At 46.8% G+C, this 25,821-nt stretch overlaps 1 protein-coding gene across 2 annotated transcripts in view; it reads left to right on the plus strand.

Annotated features, from left to right (window-relative positions):
• Positions 1-8,032: 8,032 nt before the first annotated feature.
• The window catches only part of GARRE1 (granule associated Rac and RHOG effector 1), a 96,911-nt gene continuing 79,122 nt past the window's right edge, over positions 8,033-25,821 (plus strand). Inside the window, exon 1 of one of the 2 annotated variants that reach the window (XM_047788614.1) lies at positions 8,033-8,087. The gene's annotated coding sequence lies outside the window, so the exon portion shown is untranslated. Of the gene's footprint in view, positions 8,088-14,628; positions 15,026-25,821 lie in introns of those variants that run through there. The other variant, XM_047788613.1, reaches the window with a different exon arrangement.

A 25,821-nucleotide genomic window follows, 5' to 3' on the forward strand; every position in this document is an offset into this window, starting at 1 on the left:
CTACACACTGCAGCTTGTGGCCACGCTGGATCTTTAACCTACTGAGCGAGGCCAGGGATCGAACCTGTGTCCTCATGGATGCCAGTTGGATTTGTTACTGCTGAGCCACAGTGGGAACTCCATTACTTTGCCCTTTAACAATGTTTCATGATAGTGAAATCACTCTAGGTGAAGAGCCAAATTTTAATTTATAAACTCAGCCTTTCCCCAAATGTTTCTAGTAACTTGGCTTTAAAATATAATTTGGCCCTGCCCAATTTTGCCCCTAAATGGAAAGGATGACTATTTGGCAGCTCTGTGGGTTAGGGGTAAGGTTAGACACAACAATGTCACATGGCGAGCTGGCCAGGGGCCTGGGACCTGAGCCTGTCTCTCCCCGTGCATTGAGGGAGCAAGGGGTACCCTTTTCACTGTTTACCACTCACACACCCTGCTCTCTGACCTGGCTGGCACACCTGGTCCCCTAGATTTCACATGTGAGGCAGCAGCTGTCTGAGGATGAGAGTCTCTTATGTGTGGTCCTACCCTCCAGCACCTACATCAAACGTGAACTGAGCCTCCCAGATCTCTTGGGATGAATTGAGCATCCCAGGCTCTGTGTCCAGTGCTCGAGGTTGGACAAGTCACCACTGACACCAGAAACTCAGCCAGTGGCAGCTTTACTGTCTCTGCTTGCTAGAAATTGAAGACCCAACTGAGATGCTCCAATGACCTGTAACTAGGGACAACCACAAGCAGAAAATCTGATTGAGGCCCACGCAAGTTCAGAGTGGTCGGGCTGGAGGGCTCTGGTGATACGTGTTGAAGAAACGACCCAGCCCCTGAGGCCCTTCCAGCTGTGCCCAGGGCGAGCAGGCAGGCTGCAGGGTGGCAGTCTGTTAGTCACTCCCAGGCAGCAGGACTGCTGCCAAGGACAGCCATTCTAGTGGCCACAGTGCTCTTTTTGTTGGGCTAATAAATCCCCTCTTGTTTCAGTGACAAGGAACTGGGGTTATTAGATTTTGATAACCAAAAGAAGAGTCCACCCACACTCAGGATAGGGGATAGAGTTCTGGTTTCTCCAGAACTGGTTTCTCCAGTCCCCCATCTGAGGGACTCGTGCCTCTCAATCTTGGAGCCCCCTTCCCCCCTGCCCTATATGTTTACAAATCTGAGGGGATGCTCATAAATTTAATTGTTCAGAATTCCACATGTTCAAGCCCAAACTCTTTACAAGGCCAGAGAATTGACTCTGCAAACTACCCTCCTGCCGATCCTGGGAGACACGTCTTGGTGGACCAAGACAACAGTGTAGGAGTTCCCGTTGTGGCCCAGTGGAAATAAACCCGACTAGTATCCACGAGGATGCAAGTTCGATCCCAGGCCTCACTCAGTGAGTCAAAGATCCAGTGTTGCTGTGAGCTGTGATGTAGGTCGCAGATATGGCTCGGATCTGGCCTTGCTGTGGCTGTGGTACAGGTTGGCAACAGTAGCTCCAATTCAATCCCTAGCCTGGGATCTTCCATATGCCATGGGTTTGGCCCTAAAAAAGCAAAAACAAAAAACCCGATCACAGATCTTCTGAGCTAGGGTGGTGCCCTTCACGAGGTCCCCATACTGGAACCTGAGGAGAGCTGGGCCTTGGCTCTGTTGGCTGTGGAATGGACTGGAGCTGGCCTTGGCTTTCAGCGTAACTTGACCTCAAAGCTGTGCAGCCCTTCTGGCTCCGCCAGCGCCAGAACCTTGCCTGGTTCCCTCCCCAGCACACCTTTCATTCCTTTTCTGATGGTAAGTCCTTGGACCCCCGGCAGTTTGTGAGGTCTGGAAAATAACCTCTCCACTGTGCAGGCCCTCGCAGCTGATAATGTGTGGTGGGCTTAGCCTCCAGGGTGGTTCCTAGTTCACCCAGCAGCTCCTTCTCCCCTACCCCGCATATATCCAGACACCTACTTCACCCAGCCCTGGAGAGCCCTCAGGGAGGTTGCCCAGCAGCTCCTCCTGCCTGGTGGTACCAAGCAGCCTGTCCTGGCGGCAAGGGAAGGGGCCTGGACCCCTGGGATCCAGCCCATCCATCAGGCCCCTGGCCAGCCCCACACCCTCAAATCGATCACGGGGAACCGAACCGGGGATCTTAGAGGTAGGGATGAGACAGAAGCAGGGGGCTGAGACGGCCAAGGGTTTCCTGGCCATAGCACAGTCATTTCCAGCCAGTGGAGGGCGGAGTGGAGCAAGACCAACAGGATGCTCAAGCTGTTGCACGGGAAAGGGAGGGGTGCCCAGCCACTTCCTCCGGGAGGCAATCTGGAGACTGCGGGAGAAGTTTCCCCTTGGGCACATGACCCACACCACCCTCACCCGCTTTCTTGCCTGGGCCACACCTCCAGATTAGACAGAAGTGGCCTCGCCCCAGCCGCCCCAGCCTCTCTCCATACCCACCAGCCAGCCAGTTGCTCTGTGCCCAGAATGTCTGGCCAGCGCTCGCCAGACAGGCTCCCCAGTCCTGTGGATTCTGGAATGCAGCTGCCCTTCCCGGGGCTCCCAGCCCGTCTTGCAGCTTTCACATTCTGCCCAAGGGAAACCCATAAGGTGAAGGAGAAAAGTTACTCCCCAAACTCAACCCCAATGCCCCTGCCTACCCCGCACCCTGCCCAGCCACCAAGAACACTTGGCTGTGAAAACCTCTTCCCCGGAGGCTCTTCTTTCAGCTGCTAAAACTAACATGGAAAAGCCCAGCCCGGGAGCACTGGCTTTTACCCCATAAAGAGTGCACAAACCAACAGTAATAACTTTGGCTGCTTTAGAAAATCAGTTCTCAGAGTTCCTGTTGTGGCTCAGGAGCAATGACCCCAACTCGTATCCATGAGGATGAGGGTTTGATCTCTGGTCCCCCTCAGTGGGTTAAGGATCTGGTGTAGATGCAGCGTGCTTTGATGTAGGTCGCAGACACAGCTTGGACCTGGTGTGGATGTGACTGTGGCTGTGGTGTAGGCCGGCAGCGACAGCTCTGACTCGACCCCTAGCCTGGGAACTTCCATTGCTGCAGGTGCGGCCCTAAAAAGAAAGAAAGAAAAAGAAAATCAGTTCTCTAATCCTTTATGAGCCCCTCCATGTGGGACGCCCCCATACTGCAGCTCTTCTGATGTGAGGAATGTGGAGCCCTCACAAATCTAGACATAACAAAAAAAACATTTGCTGCTTTTTTTTTTTTTTTCCCTCCCCTCAGCAAGCAGAGGCATCTGAGGCCAAAGTCAAAGTGCATCTCTGGCCCATTTCACTAACACAGGGCTCTTTGATGACAGGAGGAGCTCCTGAAATCCTGCTCTGCTCACTTCTCCCAGGAAACAACCTCTGGGGCTCTCATCCCTTCCATGGGATCTGGCTCCACCTCTGCCTCTAACCAGTACACAGGAGGTCGGGTGAATTCAGGGAGAGACCCTGTTTCCTGGCCTGGGCCTTCCATCCCCTTTTCTAGGCCCTCTGGAGCAAGGGAGCTTGCATTAAAGAGATGACATGGGAGTTTCCTGGTGGCACAGTGGGTTGGGGATTGGACATTGTCACAAGCTGTGGCTCAGGTAACTGCTGTGGCATGGGTTTGAGCCCAGGAATGTCCACATGCCATGGATGCAGCCCCCCGCCCCCGCAAAAAAAAAGAGATGACATGAAGTTAACAAATGTCTCAAACCTGTGTAATGGAGACTTGGGTGTTTTTTCTCTTCTCCATATGTATGTGTGTTGGATGATAAAAATAAATAGTTCAGACTTCTAGGAGGTGGGCATGATAGTTAGAGATGCCATCACAAAACAGACTTGATAGGAGTTCCTGTCATAGCACAGTGGTTGACGAATCCGACTAGGAACCATGGGGTTTCGGGTTTGATCCCTGGCCTTGCTCAGTGGGTTAAGAATCCGGTGTTGCCGTGAGCTGTGGTGTAGGTCGCAGACACGGCTTGGATCTGGCGTTGCTGTGGCTGTGGCGTAGGCCGGTGGCTACAGCTCCGATTGGACCCCTAGCCTGGGAACCTCCATATGCCGTGGGAAGTGGCCCTAGAAATGGCAAAAAGACAAAAAAAAAAAAAAAAACCCACCAGACTTGATATATCCACAATATAAATTGTCCGCAGGGACGCTTGAAGGATCCAAGACAGCCTGGTGCTCAAGGCACCAGAGAGGCCACCAACAGGGCCCCAAGTTTGGTAGTGTCCATATTGAGTTCCAATAAGAACTATATGCATGGCTGAATGGGACTCGGGAAACTTCTGGCCCTGGATTGAAATCTGTAGAAGGGGCTCAGATGGTGCCAAGCACATCACTCTGGGACCATGAGGTTTGGAGTGAAGTGAGCAATGGTGGTTGGGCAAGTGGGTAGGAGCCTGCCAGGGGGCCTCTTTAAAGCCATCCAGGGAGTTCCCATTGTGGCGCAGTGGAAATGAATCTGACTAGTATCCACGAGGATGCAGGTTCAATCCCTGGCTCCAGTCAGTGGGTCAAAGATCTGGCGTTGCCCTGAGCTGTGGTGTAGGTCACAGACTCGGCTTGGATCTGGTGTTACTGTGGCTGTGAGGCAGGCTGGCTGCTGTAGCTCTGAATCAACCCCTAGCCTGGGAACCTCCATATGCCGCAGATGCGGCCCTTAAAAAAAAAAGAAAGCAAGCAAAAAATAAATAAATAAATAAAGCCCCATCCAGTGTTTACCAGGTCCCTCTAGGCATGGTTACTGGAGGCTTTGGGGGCCTGTAGTAGGAACTAAGAGAACCTCGGAATAAGAGATGGGCTTGGAGTTCCCTGGTGGCTCAGTGGGTTAAGGACTTGGCATTGTTACTGCTGTGGCTCGAGTCATTGCTGTGGCAAGGGTTTGATCCCCAGCCTGGGAACTTCCATATGCTGAGGGTGCAGACAAAAAGAGAGAAGAGATAGGCTTGTCCTGAGACTGCAGGAGCCACAGTTGGCCCGCTCAGAAGCCGAGCACCATCATCTCTGGTCCATTTTCCAGCCTACATAGGTAAGATGACACCAGTACCTAGGGACACTTCCTCCAACCCAGCTGTCCTCTTCCATGTCACATCTCTTCTCCAGCAGCTTGGGTTCCACAGCCCATTATATCAGTAACACTCACCCCTCTCTCTGTTATTCAACCCGCAGGTGAATCCTTGCTCCATCTTCTTCACTTTTAGCTGAAAGCTGCTGCAGCAAGTCGCTTAATAGGAAAGACGTGTCTATCAACTTTCTGAAGTAGATCCTCAAGACGATCTGGAAATTCTACCATATTCTCCTCCCTGCTTTCAGGTATTTTTCACTCTTCTCATGCCTCTGTGGCTAAGCTCCCCTCACTCTTTACTGCAGCCTGTGGTAAATCTGTTGCTAAGCATTTCAGACCTCCTCCAGCCCTTTCAGAACCTCACGAGCTGAGCCACATCACCTTCCACTTGTATATTCAGCCTCTTGCAACCGGATCTTCCTTTCTGCCACTGAAATATACTTAAATCTCTTCTATCTTAAAAAACCAACCACCTCAAGTTCATGTCGCGGTGCAGTGGAAACAAATCTGACTAGTATCCATGAGGATGTGGGTTCGATCCCTGCCCTTGCTCAGTGGGTTAAGGATCCAGCGTTGCCATGAGCTGTGGTGTAGGTTGCAGACGCGGCTCGGATCCCGTGTTGCTGTGGCTCTGGCGTAGGCCAGTGGCTACAGCTCCTATTCGACCCCTAGCCTGGGAACCTCCATATGCCGCGGGAGCGGCCCAAGAAATAGCAAGACAAAAAAAAAAAAACCCTAGCCTGGGAACCTCCATATGCCTCGGGTGTGGCCCTAAAAAGACAAAATAAAATAAAGTAAAATAAAAGAAAACTCTCTTTATGTATGTTTCATACTGTGAATCATATAGACATAATTGTAGTGCCTACATATATAGTGTAGTGCATACATATAATTTATAGGTAAAATGAATCTGGACGATATTCAAACTTTTTTTCTGATAAATGTCAAGAACAAAAAAGTTTGGAGGTCCTGGTCTAAATCAGGATCACCTTTGCTTGGACAGCTGAAATGGCCTCCTAACTAATCTCTACATCTGTCTATAGATAATGTAAAGTATACATAAAATTTACCATTTTAACCTTTTTTTTTTTCTTTTTTGGCTGCACGCTAGGCCTATGGAAGTTCCTGGGCCAGGGATCAAATCTGAACTGGAGCTTTGACCTATGCCACAGCTGCAGGCATCACCGGATCCTTAACCCACCAGCACCTCCTCAGAGACAAGCTGGATCATTAACCCACCGCACCACAGTGGGGACTCCCCATTTTAACCGTTTTTAAATGTATAGTTTTGTGACATTAACTACATTCCCCCTGATGTGCAACCAACACCATATCCATCTCCAGGAATTTTTCATCTTCCCAACCTGAAACTTTAGTACCCATTAATTACAAACTTCCCATAGTCCCGTCCTTGAGGCCCCTGGCAATTACCATCTACTTTCTGTCCCTGGGAACTTGACTACTCTCCGTACCTTATATCAGTGGAATTAGGGAATATTTGTCCTTTTGTTACTGGCCTATTTCACTCAGCATAACCTCCACACTTCACCCTTCATCCATCTATAGCATGTGTCAGAATTCCCTTCCTCCCCCCCCCTTTTTCTTTTTAGGACCTCACCTGTGGCACATAGAAGTTCCCCAGGCTAGGGGTCAAATTGGAGCTGTAGCTGCCAGCCACAGCCAAGCCTCATTGGAGCCAAGCTGTGTCTGCAGCCTACACTATAGCTTATACCAACGCCAGATCCTTTAACCCACTGAGTGGGGCCAGGGATCGAACGCACATCCTCATGAATGCTAGTTTGGTTCTTGACCTGCTGAGCCACAATGGGAACTCCAGAATTCCCTTCTTTTTAAGGCTGAATAATAGTCCATTGTATGGATAGACCACATTTTGTTTATCTGTTCATACATCAGTGAGCACGAGTTGCTTCACCCTTTTGATTTTTATGAATATTGTTGCTATTGAACAAAGGCATACGAATTTCCATCTTCTTTCTAGTCCTTGCCCACATTGCAGCCCAAGTAAACCCGCAGCTTTGGTAAAATCATCCCTTGCTCTCAGTTAAGACTTTCTCACCACCTTAGTTTCTTGAACACAAAGCCACTAAAGACACTTGATGTTATTTTGCCATAATGTCCCTTCCTCCCTGCTTCTTCAAGTTGTTCGTTTTGGTTTTTTGTTTGTTTGTTTTTGTCTTTTTGGGGCCACATTCGAGGCAAGTGGAAGTTCCCAGGCTAGGGGTTGAATCAGAGCTGCAGCGGCAGGCCTATGCCACAGCCCCACCAACTGCCAGATCCAATTGGCGGCTGCGACCTACATCGAAGCTCAACACAATGCTGGATCCTTAACCCACAGAGGGAGGCCAGGGATTGAACCCACGTCCCCATGGATATTAGTCAGATTCTTAACCCCCTGAGCCACAAAGGAAAGTCCAAGTTAGTTTTTTTTTTTTTTTTCCTTCTTCTTCTTCTCCCTTTTAGGACCTGCTCTCTTCTGCTCTTTTCCTGAAGGAAGAATTCCCTGAACACCCTCGTTCACTAGGTCAGGGGACTCCCTCCCTCTTTCACTTTCCCCTCCTACCACTTGTCGCAATTGGCACTATATCATCAAGCGTATTTATAACAATTTTATTGTGTTTCCACCCCTAGAGGATAAACGTATGAGGGTGAGGGCATTATCTGGTTCCTACAGTGCCTGTCGAGACCTGGCATCTAGCAAGCGCTCAATTTTTCAGTAATCAGTTTCGACAATAAATCTGTGAGAACGCAGCTGACCCCTTCCGCCCAGAGGCCAAGCCGTACTGGAGGACGAGGGTGGCCCTGCAGGCTCTGGCCGCGCGTCCTCAACCCCCACCCTGGCTGTCCCACTTGGAGGTCTTCGGTTCCTAGGGTAGAAGGTGCAGGGCCACCCCCGCCCCGCTCGCGCAGTGGGTGGGGGAGAGTCGGCTGCCAGCCGCTCAGTGCACAGCCATTCGGCGTCCGCCCGGGGCGGGGGCGGGGCCGGCACAGAGACGTCACTTCCGGTGTACACAGCCGGTCCGGGCGGTGCGCTAGGGGCCGGGGCGCGTCGCAGGTGAGGAGCGGGCGCGAGCGGGCGCTGCCTGGCGCAGGCAGGCGGGCGGGCGGGCTCGGGGTTGGGGGCGGAGGGCGGATAGGCGGTGGGCCGCAGGTGGGGCTGGCGACTGGACGAGCTCGCGGGGCGCCACTCCGCTCGGGGCCGCAGGGCTGTCGGCTCCCGCCCCTTGCCCGACCGATGTGGAGGACGCCGGGCTCTGGGGGCGCTGGCCGGGCGGACGGAAGCCTGGAGGGCCCTCCCGGGTCGTGCCTGGGATCGGGGGCGCGGCGGGGACCCAGCGGACGCGGGGCAGGGGGGCGCTCCCTCGGGCCACCAGGGCCAGGGAGGTCCGGCCAGCGCCGGACCCACTCCCGGAAGCCCGCCGAGCAGTCCAAGGAGAGACGGCGGCCTGTGAGTCCCGGGGTCCGCCGGGACTGCCTGGGGACGCGGCCCTCACGCCGCCCCGCGGCTGTCGGCCAGCTGCGCTCACCTTCCCCGCCGCGCTGGTCCAGGCCGGGCCCCGAGGAACACAATTTTTCCGGCCCTTGTGAGCCCGCTGGCGCAGTCGGGCCGCGGGAGGTTCGGCGGGGACCCCGTGAGGGCCGGGGCTGAGGTTGAAGGACCCACACCCTGGGGGCGAGCGCAGGGTCAGGGGTGTGTCTTCCTGCTCTGCGCGGTGCGAGGAAAGAAGCATGCCTGGTTGGCATGATAAGAATTTTGTTTATACTCCGTACAAATTTTGCCAGATAAATACTCAGCTTTGGGGGGACACCCACTTTGAAAATAGCTTGATTCCGCCCCTCACCCCCATTATAAAAGCATTCTCCTTCACATTCAAGATAGCATAAAAAGTACAACACTTTTTAAAGTGACAGTCATCCTCCAACCTACCACTCAGTGACAGTAACATTTTGGTATATCAGTATATACAGAGATATATTATCGCTTTTATGGACTTCATAGTATACCATCGTATTTCAGTTCAACCAAGCCCTACTGATGAACATGTAGATTGTTTCCAGTTCGTCACAAGGTAGACAGTTCTGCCAAAAGGATTTGCCTGATTGTTGTTTTAGGATAAATGTACAAATGAGGTCAGAGGTAACATTCATTTAAAAAATATGTAGTATTATTTTTTCGTTTGTTGCAGTTTCAAAAATTATTCTCCAGCCCAATTATTTGTAACATCCGTCCATATTTGCTTCTCATTTCATGGTTTTATTTGTTTTAGCTATTTAATTAAAATTTGCTTTAGGTTTAAGATGTGAAATATTTTCCACATGGGTTAGTTTTCCTAATTTTGATTGAACAAGCTATAACTGCCATTGTATCACATTTTAGACCTGAAGTTCTAAGTATCTGTTTGTGAGGGACTGCTTACACATTTGATACTTAGCTTTTATGTATGCTGTTTTAAAATTCCACTCAGTGTTTTTTTTTTTGAAATCATTTTCCTTTACAAGTCCAGAAGTATTTCATTTCTGAGATTTGCTTTTTGTTTTTTAAAGTAAAAAAGTTTAGTTATTGCTGTTTCATTTGCTTTCTTGCTGACAAGATAACATACTCCATATGAAGAGTTCAGGTTTGTTGTGGCAACTTTTCAGTCTGGCATTTGAGATTCTAATCTTCCTCTATTTTTGCACACGAATACGTAGGTTAGCATTGGAGACCAAGATAGAAAAGTTCTCAGATTCCCTTGGCAAGCCTAGATTTTCAATCTAAAATTATCTCTGGATTTTTGGAAGACGGCATGTTTTAAGCATCCTCTATAAAAAATTTTCAACAAGTTGCACATGATTCTGCTGAAAATTTTACTAAATATTTATTTCCTTGAAAACACGAAGCCTAATACATCAGAAGGTTTTTATCAAGCGGGTCTAACAAGTTTGTAGGAAAATTATTGTATCTGAGAACTAGTGGATTGGGGCATCACATGAGTTGGGTGTCCACTCTCTCCTTTTCGCTCCTGTGACTTTGTACTGAGTGGAAAATGATGACCTTCTAAGGTGGACAGAGAATGTTGCTTTGAATAAGGAATTGCTTTTTTGGAGTAACAGAAAAAGCAGGATGCCATTTACTCTAAGTTCACTGAGAGCCTGACTGTTTTTGTCGAGGGTTGTACTTCACATGTCTTTATCTACACTGAAAAGGTCCTCCTGAGGGTCCCCTATTTGATAGATGCAGTAGCTGCTGCTTGCTCATTTCCCTTGACCTTGACCATAAATATTTGGCATGGTGAGCCACACTTTCTTATTGTTGCAAATTTCTTTGTTGGCCTTTTTGACTTTTTGTGGTCATTGATATTTTGACCATGATTGTGGTAATTGTGTTAACTTTATAATTGTGCTGGAGTTTTCTTGTGTGGGTTAAGGACCTAGTGTCACTTACAGTGGCTCAGGTTTCTGCTGTGGTTCGGGTTCCATCCTTGGTCTGGGAATTTTCACATGCTTTGGGCCTGGCCAAAAAAAAAAAAAAAAAAGAAAGATTGTGCCTTTTCACTTGTCTTTGCTGCTTTTCTTCTTCCACCTCTGCCTGGGCGCATCTTCCAAGGCTGCTCTTAATACCGTTTCCTCTTTTCCCATTCATGCTCCTTTCCATTCATCCATTATGTGACTTCTAGGTAGAGATCCATCTCACCCCCTAACCCTGTTTCCACTCAGTGACTCCAACCCAGACTTGGCTGCAAGTCATTTCTTTCTCTCCTTTTAACTGACCCCTGGACATGTTCCTGAGGCCCTACTTTCTCCAGGTGATGGAGCCCCTCATTGCTTCCCAAAGTGGCCTTTCCTCCATGACTCTAAAGTTCTTACCTGCTGAGGTATCACTTCTCTTCTTCCTCCTTGATTTGGGTTGTATTTGCTGTTTGCTTTCTATCCCTGCAATTTGATTTAAACTTGTACCTTTGCCTTCAGGAACTTGAGACATAATATGATTCCACCCTGGATGAAGAATTTAGTTACCTCACATTTATGGAGCAGTTACAGTATAGGCCAGTTACTGTGCTGGAAGATTGGAATACTAAGCTTCAACACACAGCCTAGGGACGATAACCACATAAGCAATTGCCATCAAGTACTGTATGTGCCTAGAAGCAGGAGACACATAATAAGCGCCACCAGGTTTTAGAGATCTTACCTGTTCTTCACTGCTGCTATCTCCAGGAACACAGTGTTCTGGGAACAATTAGGTATTTGTTGACTGAATCACTTCAATGATCATCTGAGAATGGAATCCGAATAAATGTTAAATCAGCTACCTATAGAAAAGATATAAGCCAAGAGACATTTTGTAAATGTAGTTTTGAGAATTTGAGGGAAAACTTTTAAGTTCAACCAAAATGACCCAGCTATAACCTCTGGAAGGCATGATTGGAATGTGTTTGTAGCCAAATATGCTTAAACTTCATTTTTTTATCCTCAGAAGAAAGTCTGATTCTAGAAGGAGAGAGTTGGGATGATGTCTGTGGAAATTGGGGTGGTGGGTCCAAAAGAGGAATTGGTGATATGTCTGTAGCACTGTCTGGAGGACCAAGCCAGAGGAACTGTGTTCAGTCCCCTATGGAGCCTTTGTACTACCAGACAGATGGGTGCATCTCTGTTGATGCCTCTAGTGGGAAGAATTTTCCCTTTGCTTTGCCTTCGTGGTCTTAATACCTTTTGATGGGAACATGGCTTCACAAGGAGATTTCCTGCGAGGAAAATGGGAGTTGAGAGTGGTGTGCTTCCTGACTGCTGGGTCAGATCCTGGTCTTGGGTGCTGGCTAATGTCTCTGTTTCCCCATCTGTAGGATGGGGATAATGGTAGCATCTTCCTCTTTGCTGCCTGGCCCCTGGTAAGTGCTCAGTAGGTATTAGCTCTCCCCAGTACTTATAAGCTTAGTAACTGGCCTTCTGGTTACTACATCAGCCATTTTTGAGCTTAGATAGCCTGAGTCAGTCCCCCTGAACGTGCTTGCTCCTGGGTGCCCTGACAGAGCTGAGGCCCAGAAGGTGGGCAGTTAGGACAGACAGGCTCTTCCCAAACTGCTTGAACAGAGACTAGCTGCAGTTGTCAGGGAAGTCTCCCCAGTGAAGGCTGTGCTCGAGCTGAGTGCTGTGGGAAAGAGTGAGTCCAGCGCCACAGGAAGGGGAGAGGACTTTTAGGCAGGGCCATGGTGGCTACAAAGGTGTGGAGGTGAACAAAGCTGAGGTATGTGTGTGGCAGGAGATTTAGGGTGAAGGGTGGATAGATATGAATAGGGAATAGGAAAATGAGATTGAGCAGTTAGTGGGGCCAGCTTTTGCAGAAATCATTAATAACAGTCTCTAACTTACTGGGCACTAACAATGTGTCAGGTGCTGTCCATCCCTTAGACCCACTGTGCTAGCCAGGTTTGGAGCGAAGTGCTTTGTGTATGTTACCTTGTTCGGTCCTCATAACAACCCTCTGATGTAGATATTTACTATTTCAGGAGAAGTGACATGTCCATGTCACCTGCTAGGTCTCTGCCTCTGATTCATTTTGCACATTGCCATAAGGCTGACTAAACTTTGATGTCTTTTGTACATGTAAAAGCCTTTTGTGACTCTTGTTTCCTGATGACGTCCAAGCCCACCAAGATTCTCTGACTTCATGAAATCATCTTGGGTTAAAGTGTGAAAATATATGTGTTTTAGAATTGAATAAAACTGGGACAGGTGCAGATATGCATCAAGCTCAGAGAAATTCATTCAGTGAAAAAGGCAAGTTCAGGACAATGTGTGTATGTGTCCATTTGTGTAAAAAAAGAGAGAGAGAGGCATATACACGAAATAGGTTTCTTTCTTTCGTCTTTTTAGGCACCCTCAGCATATGGAGGTTCCCAGGCTAGGGGTCATATCAGAGCTATAGCTGCCAGCCTATACCACAGCCACAGTAACACCAGATCTGAGCCACATCTGCAATGTACACCACAGCCTATGGCAATGCTGGATCCTTAACCCACTGAGTGAGGCCAGGGATCGAACCTGTGTCCTCATGGATGCTAGTCTGATTTGTTTCCGCTGAGCCACGATGGAAACTCCTGAAATAGGCTTCTAAGTGTAGAAATATAATGCTGGAATGATAGAAAAGAAACAGTGATTGCCTTTGGGATGAGATCCTGGAAATCTAGGTTGTTAGACCTAGCTTTTTCGTGCATATTCTTTTGTATGATACGAATTTTTTCCACTGTATATATATATTATATTTTCAATTAAAAATTAAAATGTCTGGGCATCCCTGCTGTGATACAGGGGGTTAAGGATCCAGCGTTGGTGCTGCAGTAGCTCAGGTCGCTGCTGAGGCATGGGTTCGATCCCCAGTTAGGTGTAGTGGATTAAGGATGCAGCATTACCGCAGCTGTGGCATAGGTTGCCGTTGTGGCTCGGATTTGACCCAGGAACTTCCATATGCCACCGGTGTGGCCGAAACAGGGGAAAAAAAGTCTGCTATGAACAAATGTAGGGTAGAGGTTAAGAGCAAGGATTCTACCCAGACTGCCTGGGTTCACGTCCTGCCTCTAACTTAACTGTTCCCTAACCTCTAAGTCCTATAACTTCTCTTTACCTAGGTTTACCCTGTCTGAAGATAAGGGACGAAACAGGGCCGACCTCCTGTGGTTATAGCAAGTCTTAAAGGAGTTAATATTTGTGAAGTCCTTAGAACAGTTCCTGACAGGTGTGGGTTGTACTGATGATGATGCTGTCATGGTCCTGTGTTGTGCACCACAGTGAATGTAAAGACACGGCCAGCCTCTGTGTCTGTGTGCTTACAGTTCATCTGCAAAGGGAAGACACACAGAGCCAGTGATGGGCAATGGCAGTGGAGGCTAGAGAAGCTCAGAAAAGGCTCCCTGCGAACTGAAAGGGCAATAAGATGGTTTCATTGAAACGAGTAACTTCTTGAAAAAGTAAAAGGAGAGAAAAGCGCACAAAGAGACATGTTCCAAAGGTGATGTGTGTCCCAGACGGCAGAGGAATGAGACAGGTAAGAGCCTTGAGGGAGCCTGAAACTGGGGTATGTCCTGCGTTGGCAGGTCATCATTAGATGGCAGTTTTTCTTAGCATGTATAAAGTAATGATAGGATTTATAATGATGACAGCTTAGGCTTGATGGAATGTGGTAGCTTAACCTTGATCTTTCAAATGGTTGTGAGGTGCTCCTATGTGATTTTTTAAATGAACCCCTTAATGCGGGGCATGTGGATAACTTCCAGGTTGGTGCTTGTAATCAGCATTGCCTGGGCATCCTGGATGCAGGCCTCTACATTTACTGAGTCTGTTTCTAGGATTCGTTCCTAGATGGGGTTTTTTTTGTTGTTGTTTTAAACCATTTTGACTGTATTCCTTATGTTTAGGCCACTGTCAGATAATATGCTTTTTCAAATTGGTAGTTGCAAAGAATCACCGTGTGAAAGTTTTTGAGTGTGAAATTAGAGCTAGATATTAATTGACAAAAAATTCCAATTTTCTTATTGGGAATGATTTGGGGATTAGGTACTAGCGAGATGGTGGTCATCACTGAGGAACCTGGGAATACCTGAGTTTTTCCCCACCCCGTTTCCGGGTCCCAGAGGTAGACGTGTGTGCCTGAGAACAGAGGCAGAGGACAGCGGGCTTGGCTCCCAGACTTGAGTGCTGCAGGCTGGTAACCTAGGCAGGGAGAGGTGAAAGTGGGCCCTCTCACAAGCTCACAAGGACCTGCCTTTTCTCTGGGTCTCAGGCTAGGAGGGAATGCATCACATTCTTGGCTTAAGTCACTTTGTAATGTACTTCGTAGTGTGAGGTGATCCCTTCCTTAGCAGTGTCCATGTTCTGCTGGTTTGGGGCTGAAAGAGGAGGGAGCGGTGGGCAGGAAAATGGGAGGGGCCGTGACCTCTTCCGCTTTGGAGAACACAGGCAGCACTCCTTTCAGTTTGTTGCCAGGACTTGAGGCGCTGGGGCCAGAGCTGCAAGAAGGTAAGATTTTTGAGAGTTGTAACTGCGAAGTGTTGGGGGTGGGGTAGAGTCCGTATTTTTACTAATAGGCCTGAATGAAAAATTTCAAAAGACATGAAATACCTGCCTCTTTCAGAGCAGTAGCTGCCATTTACTGAGTGAGACTCGGGATGTGCCACGTGCCATCCCTTATGGATTTAATCCTCACCACAGCACTGAAGAAGCTGAGGCGCAAGCGTTCAAGTAACCCACCTAAGGTCAAAGAATTAGTAAGTGCCATTCATTCAGCTGATAACTACTGAGAGAGCAGGATTTCTTATCTAGGTCAGTCTGTCTCTCAAATCCATATCCATAGCTACTGCACTTAGACAGTAGCTGTTTCCCTGAAGTAGCTGTTTCTCTTAGTGTTGGAGCATCTTACCTATAAGGTAAGAACATGATGGAGTTCCCGGTATCGGTATCATGAGGATGCCGGTTCAGTCCCTGGCCTTGCCCAGTGGCTTAAGGATCCAGCCTTGCCGTGAGCTGTGGTGTAGGTTGCAGACGTGGCTTGGATCTGGCATTGCTGCAGCTGTGGTGTAGGCCGGCAGCTGTAGCTCCAATTCCACCTGTAGCCTGGGAGCTTCCATATGCTGCACCTGTAGCCGTAAAAAGACAAGAAAGAAAAGAACCTGAGTCATTCCTGGCCTGCTCTCTAGAGCTTTCTTCCCTGCCTTGGGAAGGGATGGGGTGATGGGGTTGGGATGGACAGGGGGCTCCTTGGATGACCTCATCACTAAATGCTTGACCTGCTGGAATGTTTATGGAGAAGAATGGGCTCCCTAGCTGTAACCCTGATTTGCTGTTCTCTTTGAGAGATGGGAAGGCTGGCCGGGTGTGCATGATTGGAGTCAGTGTTCCCGGCCTGGAGGAGAGAGCTTCTATAATATCCATTGATAACATTTTTCATGGTTATGGGAGTTCCCATTGTGGCTCAGCGGGTCTCCATGAGGATGTGTGTTCGATCCCCGGTCTCGCTCAGTAGGTTAAGGATCTCGCATTGCCACAAGTTGCAGCATAGGCCACAGATGCAGCTCAGATCTGGCATTGCTGTGGCTGTGGCATTGGCCAGCAGCTGCAGCTCTGATTCAACCCCTAGCCCAGGAACTTCCATATGCTGCAGGTGCAGATGTAAAAAGGAAAAAAAATTTTTTTCATCGTTGTGAATCAACTGTACTGTAATTTAAAAAATTTTTTTTTGTAGATACCTAAAGTTTTCAGAATGGTCCTAAGTCTGAAGTGCATTTATCTAAAATTTATATAATTCCTCTGGGTAGTAAGAGAAATAATTTCCACATTAAAGTTTGATTTACCCATTTATATGTAAGCTTCTTGATAAATACTCATTTTCCCCTATTTGAGGTTAATTTTGGATAGGTTCCACAGTGCAGGTTGTTAAGAATGAGCAGCACTATAGAATTTTAAGTTTTCTTTCCTTTTTTTTTTTTTGGCTTTTTGCCATTTCTTGGGCCACTCCAGCGGCATATGGAGGTTCCCAGGCTAGGGGTTGAATTGGAGCTGTAGCCGCCGGCCTACGCCAGAGCCACAGCAACTCGGGATCCGAGCCGCATCTGCAACCTACATCACAGCTCACGGCAACGCTGGATCCTTAACCCACTGAGCAAGGGCAGGGATCGAACCCGCAACCTCATGGTTCCTAGTTGGATTTGTTAATCACAGTGCCACGACGACGGGAACTCCTAGAATTTTAAGTTTTCTTTAAATAACTTTCTAATGGATACATTAGTTTTTACTAGTTCAACTTGCTTTTACAAGTTTAGAAACTTTTTGGATAACTGAGCTGAAACTAGAATGAGTCAGAGCTGAGCAGATCAAGGCCTTTCATGCTGTAGTTCACGGGGACCAAAATAAACTGCAGGTTTTTAGTAGGTGTAGATTGGCAAATTGGATTTGAAAAATTGCTTCAACATTTTGTGATTTTTAAAAATGACATACTTTTTTGGAGTTCCCTTCATGACTCATCGGTTAAAAGAACCCGACTAGGATCCATGAGGTCTCGGGTTTGATCCCTGGCCTTGCTCAGTGGGTTAAGAATCTGGTGTTGCTGTGAGCTGTGGTGTAGGTTGCAGACGTGGCTCGGTTTCTGTGTTGTTGTGGCTGTGGTGTAGGCTAGCAGCTGTAGCTCCAATTCAACCCCTACCCTGGGAATTTCCATGTGTCACAGGTGCGGCCCTAAAAAGCAGAATAAATTAAAATGACTTTATTTATTTATTTAGTCTTTTGTCTTTTTAGGGCCGTACCCGAGACATATGGAGGTTCCCAGGCTAGGGGTCTAATCAGAGCTGTTGCTGCCAGCCTACGCCAAATCCGAGCCACATCTGCGACCTATGCCACAGCTCACTGCAGCACTGGATTCTTAACCCACTGAGTGAGGCCAGGGATCGAACCTGCAACCTCATGGTTCCTAGTTGGATTTGTTTCCACTGCACCACGATGGAAGCCCTAAAAATGACTTATTTTAATAGTAAATCAATTATAATAAAAATTTAAGGAGTTCGCATCATGGCTCGGTGGTTAACAAATCCGACTAGGAACCATGAGGTTGTGGGTTCGATCCCTGCCCTTGCTCAGTGGGTTAAGGATCCGGTGTTGCCGAGAGCTGTGGTGTAGATTGCAGATGCGGCTCAGATCCCACGTTACTATGGCTCTGGCGTAGGCCAGCAGCTACAACTCTGATTAGACCCCTAGCCTGGGAATCTCCATATGCTTTGGGAACGGCCCTAGAAAAGGCAAAAAGACAACAAAAATAAATAAATAAAAATTTTTAGTCGTTCCCATTGTGGCTCAGTAGTAATGAACCCAATTAGTATCCATGAGAACATGGGTTCGATCCCTGGCCTCACTCAGTGGATTGAGGATCCAGCATTTCTGTGAGCTTTGGTGTAGGTTGCAGATGCAGCTTGGATCTGGCATTGCTGTGGCTGTAGACTGGCAGCTGCAGCTCTGATTGGACCCCTAGCCTGGGAACTTCCATATGCTGTGGGTGCAGCCCTAAGAAGACCAAAAACAAAAATTTTAGTAGTTAGTTACTTTAAATTATTCTCACTCCTTGATTTATACTTGAATTTCCATCAGCAGCACAATTTGTTGTCAAGAATGTTTTTGTAGTGCTTGGGCACATTTTGATGTGCAAATTTTTACTGATCCAAAACTATTTCAATTTATGCATAAAAACTTTGTTTTGGAGTTCCCTGATGGCCTAGTCATTAATGACTTGGTGTTGTCACTGCCGTGCTTCAGGTTCAGTCCCTGGCCCAGGAACTTAGGCATACTGTGGGCACGACCAAAACAAAAACAAAATCAAAACTTTGTTTCACCTAAGCAGACTTTTTCACACTTTTAGAAGCCACTTTGTTCAACCTTTGTTGATGTGTGGTAGTTGTTTATAGATAAATCTTTTCTTGGCAAGGCTTTGCCCTCGCCCACCCTTTTCCCCCTTCTTTTGAAGATTTCTGTTTAGCCAAGATTTTTTGGCTCAGAGTGTTCCTCTAATAAAATTCTTTCAAAAGTTCTAATATTTAATTTGTTTTAATGGCAGCAAATTTTGAGTCTTTGACTTCATAAAAAGACTACACATAAGTCTTAGAATACAGCAAGTTGATTTCCCAGAAAATCAAACAGGTCTGTCCTCAGCATGACCAAGTAATAATTGATTTTTTTCATTAAATATGCACCATTTTTTTGGTATGGAATTAAATATATGGTGATTATCATCCATTTAACTTACTTTTTTCCATATTTATGCAGTGACTATTAAAAAATAAACTAGCCTTTCATTTTCTTCTTTTTCCTCCCAAAATGCCCTCAATTGAAACATAATTAAAACTGTCTTTCATCTGTATGACTGTTTAGCACATTTGGCTTATTTTGTTTTTAACCTTGTTATTTTGAAACTAAATTTCAACTCTGTTGACTTTGTGGTTAGAATTTTTTTTTTTTCTGGTTGCCCCCACGGCATGTGGAAGTTCCCAGACCAGGGATTGAACCCATGCCACAGCTGCGGCAACACCTGATCCTTAACCTGCTGCACCACAGGGGAACTTCCAGAATATTTTTTCTTCTGCTTAACTGAAATTACCAGTTGTGTGTAGATTACTAAACATAAAAACTCTTCAGACCTACTACTAATAACTTGCTTTGTTTTATTTTTAATTTTGGAGGACTGCCCTGGACATATGGAGTTCCTGGGCCACAGATCAGATCCCAGTCACAGTTGCAACCTATGCTGTAGCTGCAGCAATGCCAGATCCTTAACTCACTGTTTCAGGCCAGGGATTGAACCTGTAACCCAGCATTCTGGAGATGCCACCCATCCCGTTGTACCACAGCAGGAACTCCTGGTTTTATTTTATTTTTAAAATTTTAAATTATTTTCTTTTTTTCTCTCTATCTCCTTTTTTTCATCTTTTTAGGGCTGCACCCACAGCATACAGAAGTTCCCAGGCTAGGGGTCAAATTGGAGCTGTAGCTGCCGGCCTACACCACAGACACAGCAACACCAGATCCAAGCTGTGCCTGTGACCTCTGCTGCAGCTCACGGTGGATCCTTAACCCACTGAGCGAGGCCAGTATAGAACCCACATTCTCATGGATGATAGTTGGGTTCATTACCACTGAGCTACAGTGGGAACTCCTATTTTTTTCTTTTTTGGCCACCCCATGGCATATGGATATTTCTGGGCCGGGGATCAAATCTGAGTCAGAGCTGCGACCTCTGCCACAGCTGCAGCAGTGCCAGATCCTTAACCCACTGAGCTGGGCAGGGGATCGAACCTGTGTCCCTGCTGCTGCATAGACACTATCGATTCTGTTGTGCCACAGTGGGAACTCCCTTGCTTTGGTTTAGAGGAATGTCATATTTTATGATTATAAATTGTTTTTAGAGCAAGCGTCAGTACAAGGGGCAGTCAGGCATTACCCCGTGGAGGCAGTTTGTAGTCCCACTTAGTACAGAAGCTCCTTGACACCAGCATGGGTAACCTCTGCATCCTCGGTGCCTGGAGCATTCAGGCACAACTTACAGAGTGGAGCCATGTTGGTGGGCACAGGCGTGGAAGCATCTTTATTTTAACTGTGGTTAATGATAGAGTCTAACTATGATTAGATTTTTAAAGAATTCTATGATTAGAATTTTTAGTAGGGTTTTTTTCCTATCTACTTGAGTTTTCATAGTTCAGTATAGCAAAGCATGGTGTTCAGATTTTTTTTTTAATTTTTTTTGGTTGTGCACACTACATGTGGAAATTCGCGGGCCAAGGATCTATGTGTGCCACAGCAGCTGCTCAAGCCACTGCAGTGACAATGCCGGATACTTAACCCTCTCTGAGCCACGAGGGAACCCCAGATATTGTTAACCATTCAGTTGTTTTGTAACTTTTTTTTGGCACCCCTCTTGCAGCATTTGGAAGTTCCTGAGCCAGGGGTTAAACCTGTGCCACAGCAGTTGCCTGAGCCACAGCAGGGACAACACAGGATCCTTAATCACTAGGTAACCAGGGAACTCCTAGTAACTTTTTGGTTTTTATTATTATTATTATTATTATGGTTGGTTGGTTTTTTTAGCCACAGCATGCAACAGCTCAATGTGGGACCTCAGTTCCCAGACCAGGGATTGATCCTGGGCCACAGAGGTGAAAGCACCGAATCCTAACCACTGAACTACCAGGGAACTCTCAGTAGCCACATCTTGACTAGGAAAAATATGGTTGAATTATGGCCTCCTTAAAGTTTTTTCATTGACATTTTTTTACTGTTAGGACTTTAATGTTTCGGAAATTGTTGCATGAGTCTTTAAATTTAACATGGATTAATATTATATTAACTCCCTGGAAACTTTCTATATATACCAGTGTCCAGATTTCCACGTATTTTTCTTTAGGGACATCCTCTCGGGCACACAAATAGTCTAGGCTTGGTGGACCCAGAGGTGCTGCTTCCTTTCCTCTGGCCGTGGCTCTCCCTTTCTCCCTTTCCATTTGGATGTTTTAATGACACCCTCCCTGCTCAGTGATTTGTGTTCAGGAAGCTAGGCAGTGATTACTTTTGTTTCTGCTCTGTGAACTTCCCCTCCACTTCCTACAGGAAGTAAGGCGGCTCCTGGCTGGCTGCTGCTAAGCCCTGATTTTAGGTGGCAGAGGAGAAGGCTTTAGGGCCCAGCCATTTAAAGCATTTTCCACCTTTGTCTTTGCACTACCCTCTTCCTGCAGAAATCGTAGGAACACACTTTTGTGATCCGGTGTGATTGGGGTGAGATGACAGCAGGTCCTCCTGGGCCTGGGAATGGCAGAAGTTGGGTGCTGCCCAGCTGGAGGGCAGAACTTTTGTGAAGTAGGTGAGGGGTTTTTCCAGTGGCACCAGTAGGATGTAGTGACCCTGTGGCGAAGCTGCTCTTCTGGGTGGACAGTGTGGCAGGAGCAGAGGGTGGGTTGAAGGGACCTCTGGGGAGGTGGAGTCTGGATTTGCGTGGGGGCTTTGATGGACAGGCCTGGAGGGAAGTGAGGAGTCCTGTCTACTCTCTGAGATCTTGGACGAGGCCTCAGCCTCTGTGCTTCCCTCCTTCCAGCTCATGGCATTTGTTTTCTAAGTCAGGTGTTTAGCATTTATCTGCCTCTTGTCCAGTGATACCTCAAGTGGACCTGTTGTAGCTTAACTTATAGGAGAAGTTCGTATCATCTTCCCAGAAAGAGGTACCTTTTTATACATTAGGTACTGGAACATGGAAGGAATTTGTTTAGCTGTGAGTTGCTCAATAGCGGTGCTGTCGACCTTTGGGGTGGATAATTCTTTGACTTCAGGTGGACAGAGGGCTGGTCCTGTGCGTCGCAGGATATTTAGCAGTATTTTTGGCCTTATCCACTGACACACTCCAAGTTGTGACATACAGAAAATGCTTCCAGTCATTGCTAAATGTCTCCTGGGTGGTGGGGGCGCGCGTGTGTGTGTATGTAGCTCATCTTTCCACTTTTTGAGAACCACTGTGTTAAAAGATTGAATGCTAACTTACTAATATTGTGAAATGGAATAAAATAGAATATTTGGTTCCTTGGAGATTGGAGCTTTTTGTTAGTTTCTCTTCCGGCATCTGACATTCTTACATATTTTTAGTTTGCTACTTAGAGTTTGCTGTTGTCTCTCTGTTGTGCTTTGATTGAAAGAGCTGGAGCCTGAGCATCTGGAGGCTTGATTTCTGGTCCTCATAGAAAGTGTTCTCTTTCAGCCTTCAATGCTTGTTCCTGAAAGCTGGTTCCTTGGAAGCTGAACAGTGCTGGTGTAAAGGAGAGAGTGAGAGGCATTTAGGATGTAGCAGTAACAACGGCTAACGCTCATGGAGCAGTTGTGGTAGACCAGGTGAACAGGATGGAAACTTGAACTGTGGTGAGCAGGACTGGCAGGATTGAATGTAAGGGACTGCAGGGAAAGGGAACAGGACAGGGACCATCTGGGCCAACACCTTAGGTTTAGGTGCACAGTTCGTAGTGCTTTTAACTGAGGCAGTAAATATAGCAGGATGAGCAGAGAATGGAAGGATGACTAGGTAAAATTTAAAGGACCTGAGGAGATATGAGTCTAGTTCCAGGAGAGAGGGGTCTTCCCTGGAGAGCTGAATTTGGGTCATCAGCAGGGACATGGCTGTCTTCGCCTACAGAGAGATTCCTTTCTTTTCATTGCTCCACCTCAACTTCCTGCCAATTCGAAGAGGACTGCGGCTTGAAACCATCTCCTAAGGGTGATAAACAGAATGTCCTGGTCTAGGTAGTTGACAGAGATGGTGTAACACAGTGATGGATAGCTCTGCTGCTGGGGGCCAACTCCCAGGCCCTAAGCTCTGTTGGTGACTACTACCTCAGCCATGTGCCTGGAACTTGAAGAACTCACTCAGCCTCCTTACACGCCTCACCTACCTCACAGAGCCCTTGGAAGCATTAAATTAGGTAACAAACAAATATAAAATGTATAGCTCAGTGCCTGGCACTTAGTACCCCTTCAGTTAACATTAGCTGTTTTTCTTTTACAGTTCTAGTGAGCATTAAATGGGATTATGTTTCTAAAGGTCCGGGTATAATGCTTGACACATTGCAGTCACTGAATGTTCAGTTTTGTTGAGGAGGACTTGCAAACATGGCATGTTGTCAGGTTTTTATTATTATTTTGTCTCTCTTTTTTTTTTTAGGGCCACACCCTTGGCATATAGAGGTTCCCAGGCTAGGCGTTGAATCGGAGCTGTAGCCACCGGCCTACACCACAACCACAGCAATGCGAGATCTGAGCCGTGTCTGCGACCTACACCACAGCTCACAACAGTGCTGGAGCCTTAACCCACTGAGCGAGGCTAGGGATCCAGCCTGTGTCCTCATGGATACTTGTCAGATTCATTTCTGCTGAGCCGTGACGGTAATTCCTTGTCAGCTTTTAAAAAAATTTTTTAAGCAGAACCTTTTACCTAGCACTTAGCTACTGCCTCTGGATAGCAAGACTGACTGCATGAATGCTCTATAGAAATAACCATTAGGAGTTCCCGCTGTGGCACAGTGGGTTAAAGATATGGTGTTGCCCCAGGTGTAGTATAGGTTGCAGCTGTGGCTCACATTCAGTCCTTGGCCTGGGAACTTCCATATGTTGAAAGTGCAGCCATTTAAAAAAAAGAATCATTAAATAAATACTGAGGATGAACTAATCATTCAGCAAAATCTGTTGAATGTTTTACAATGTGCTTATCGCTCTTTTTTTTTTTTTTTTTTGCTTTTTAAGGGCCACACTTGCAGCATATGGAAGTTCCCAGGGTAGGGGTCAAATCAGAGCTATGGCTGCTAGCCTACTCATGGCAACACCAGATCCTTAACCCACTGAGCAAGGCCAGGGATCAAACCCGTGTCTTCATGTATATTTGTCAGATTCATTTCCGCTGAGCCATAATGGGAATTCCATAGCACTCTCGAATATCTGCAGTGAGCTTGGTGATCTTGGCGTTTGGAAGTGACAGGGAAACCCGGGAAGCTGACAGTTGTGATGCAGTACATTACAATACAGTAAAGATAATGCTAAGACCGGGCTACAAACAGGATGTTATGTTTATATACAGAGGCACTCCTACCTCAGTCTTTGTCAAGGTGGCTTCGCAGAGGAGGTGACGTCTAGGTTAGATATCCGGGAGGAGTGAGAGGAAGCCAGGAGAGCTTTCCAGGCAGAGGGAGCTAAATGTGTAGATGGTGAGAGGAAGGATGGCACAAGCAAGAACTAGGCAGAAATGGGGCAGGGGATGGCGGGAGAAAGTTGGGAAGGAGAGTGGCATGGTTGATCACTCAGCAACCAGAGGGGAGCAGTCCAGGCATTTGGAAGATCACTCAGGGGTCCTTTGTAATTCAAGCAGGATGTAAAGATGGTTTGAACTTTGGATTGGCAGTGAGGGTAGAAGGGAAAAGACTTGCAGGATGTTAAGGAAGCAGAAAGGATATGCGTAAGTGATTAATTGGATATAAAGGAGAGTGAGGAGTAGAGGGTTACTCCAGGTTTTTGGCTCCTTCAGGTAGGTAAATGGTGATACTGTTCACCAAGGCAGGGAAGGACTATGGAAAAGACTGAGGAGCGTTGGTTTTGAGTATTTGTTTGACTTGGGGACCTATCCAATAGATGGTTGACTCTTTGGAGTCTGGAGCACGGGAGAAAGATCTGGGTTAAAGAGATGGATTTGGGGATCCTCCCACTGAGAATATGTTGATCTTGGAAATAGAATTTAGGGCATGGCATAGGAACCACAGCACTTCAGGTCTGTCAGGGGAGTGGCTCAAAGTGACAACTAAGGGGCAGGAGGAGAGCAAGGAGAACTTTTTCCTATTGCTCTTTTTCTTTTTTTTTTCCTGTTTTTCTTTTTTTGGCCACCTGGAGGCATATGGAGTTCCCTGGCCATGGATCAGGTCCAAGCTTTAGCTGCAGCCTAAGCCACAGCTGCGGCAACACTGGATCCTTAACCCACTGTGCCTGGCCAGGGATTGAACATGCGTTCCAGGGTTCCCAAGACATCCCCAATCCCATTGTGCCACAGTGAGAACTCCACTATCACTCTTTTTAATGTGGTAACTTATAAGGAGAGCCAAAAAAGGTAGAGTCCTAAGTAGAGAGAGAACTAAGAACTGAATCTTTCAGGCATTTTCTCGTGTCTGGATGGATATTTTAAATTCGTGAATGTTGAGAATAAAATTCTTCAAAGCATTTTTCTGGAGTGCATTTCTAAATATGGCTTGTGGCATTCTGAACTAACCCCCCCCCCAAAAAAAAAAACCCAAAACAAACCAAAAAAAAAAACCCTATGGAAATAGTTGGGCTTTGAACTCCATGGATAATAACTTCACTAATTTCTCTAATTTCCTGCAGTGCCTCCACATTATCAAGGGTGGATATTTAGATTTACATCGTTGTGGATTGGGGAGGACAGAGAATGTTCTGTATTTTTTTCTCTGAAGAGGGAATTGTTTGTGGAGTGGCTCATCTTTATTTTTTTTTTTTAAATAACAGCTTTATTAAAATATAACTCATTTGAAGCATATAATTCAATGGTTTTTAGTGTATCCACAGTTGTGCAACTACCGCCGCAATTTCGGGACATTTTCATCACTCCAAAAAGAAACCCTGTACCCATTAGCAGTCATTTCTCTTTCTTCCCATTCACCCTGGTCCTAGGCAGCCATTAATCTACTTTCTGGATATTGCATGCTAATGGAATCCTACAATCTGTGACCTTTTATGCCTGGCTTCTTTCACTT

Source organism: Phacochoerus africanus, chromosome 8, assembly GCF_016906955.1.
Source record: "Phacochoerus africanus isolate WHEZ1 chromosome 8, ROS_Pafr_v1, whole genome shotgun sequence".
Classification (NCBI taxonomy): Eukaryota; Metazoa; Chordata; class Mammalia; order Artiodactyla; family Suidae; genus Phacochoerus; species Phacochoerus africanus.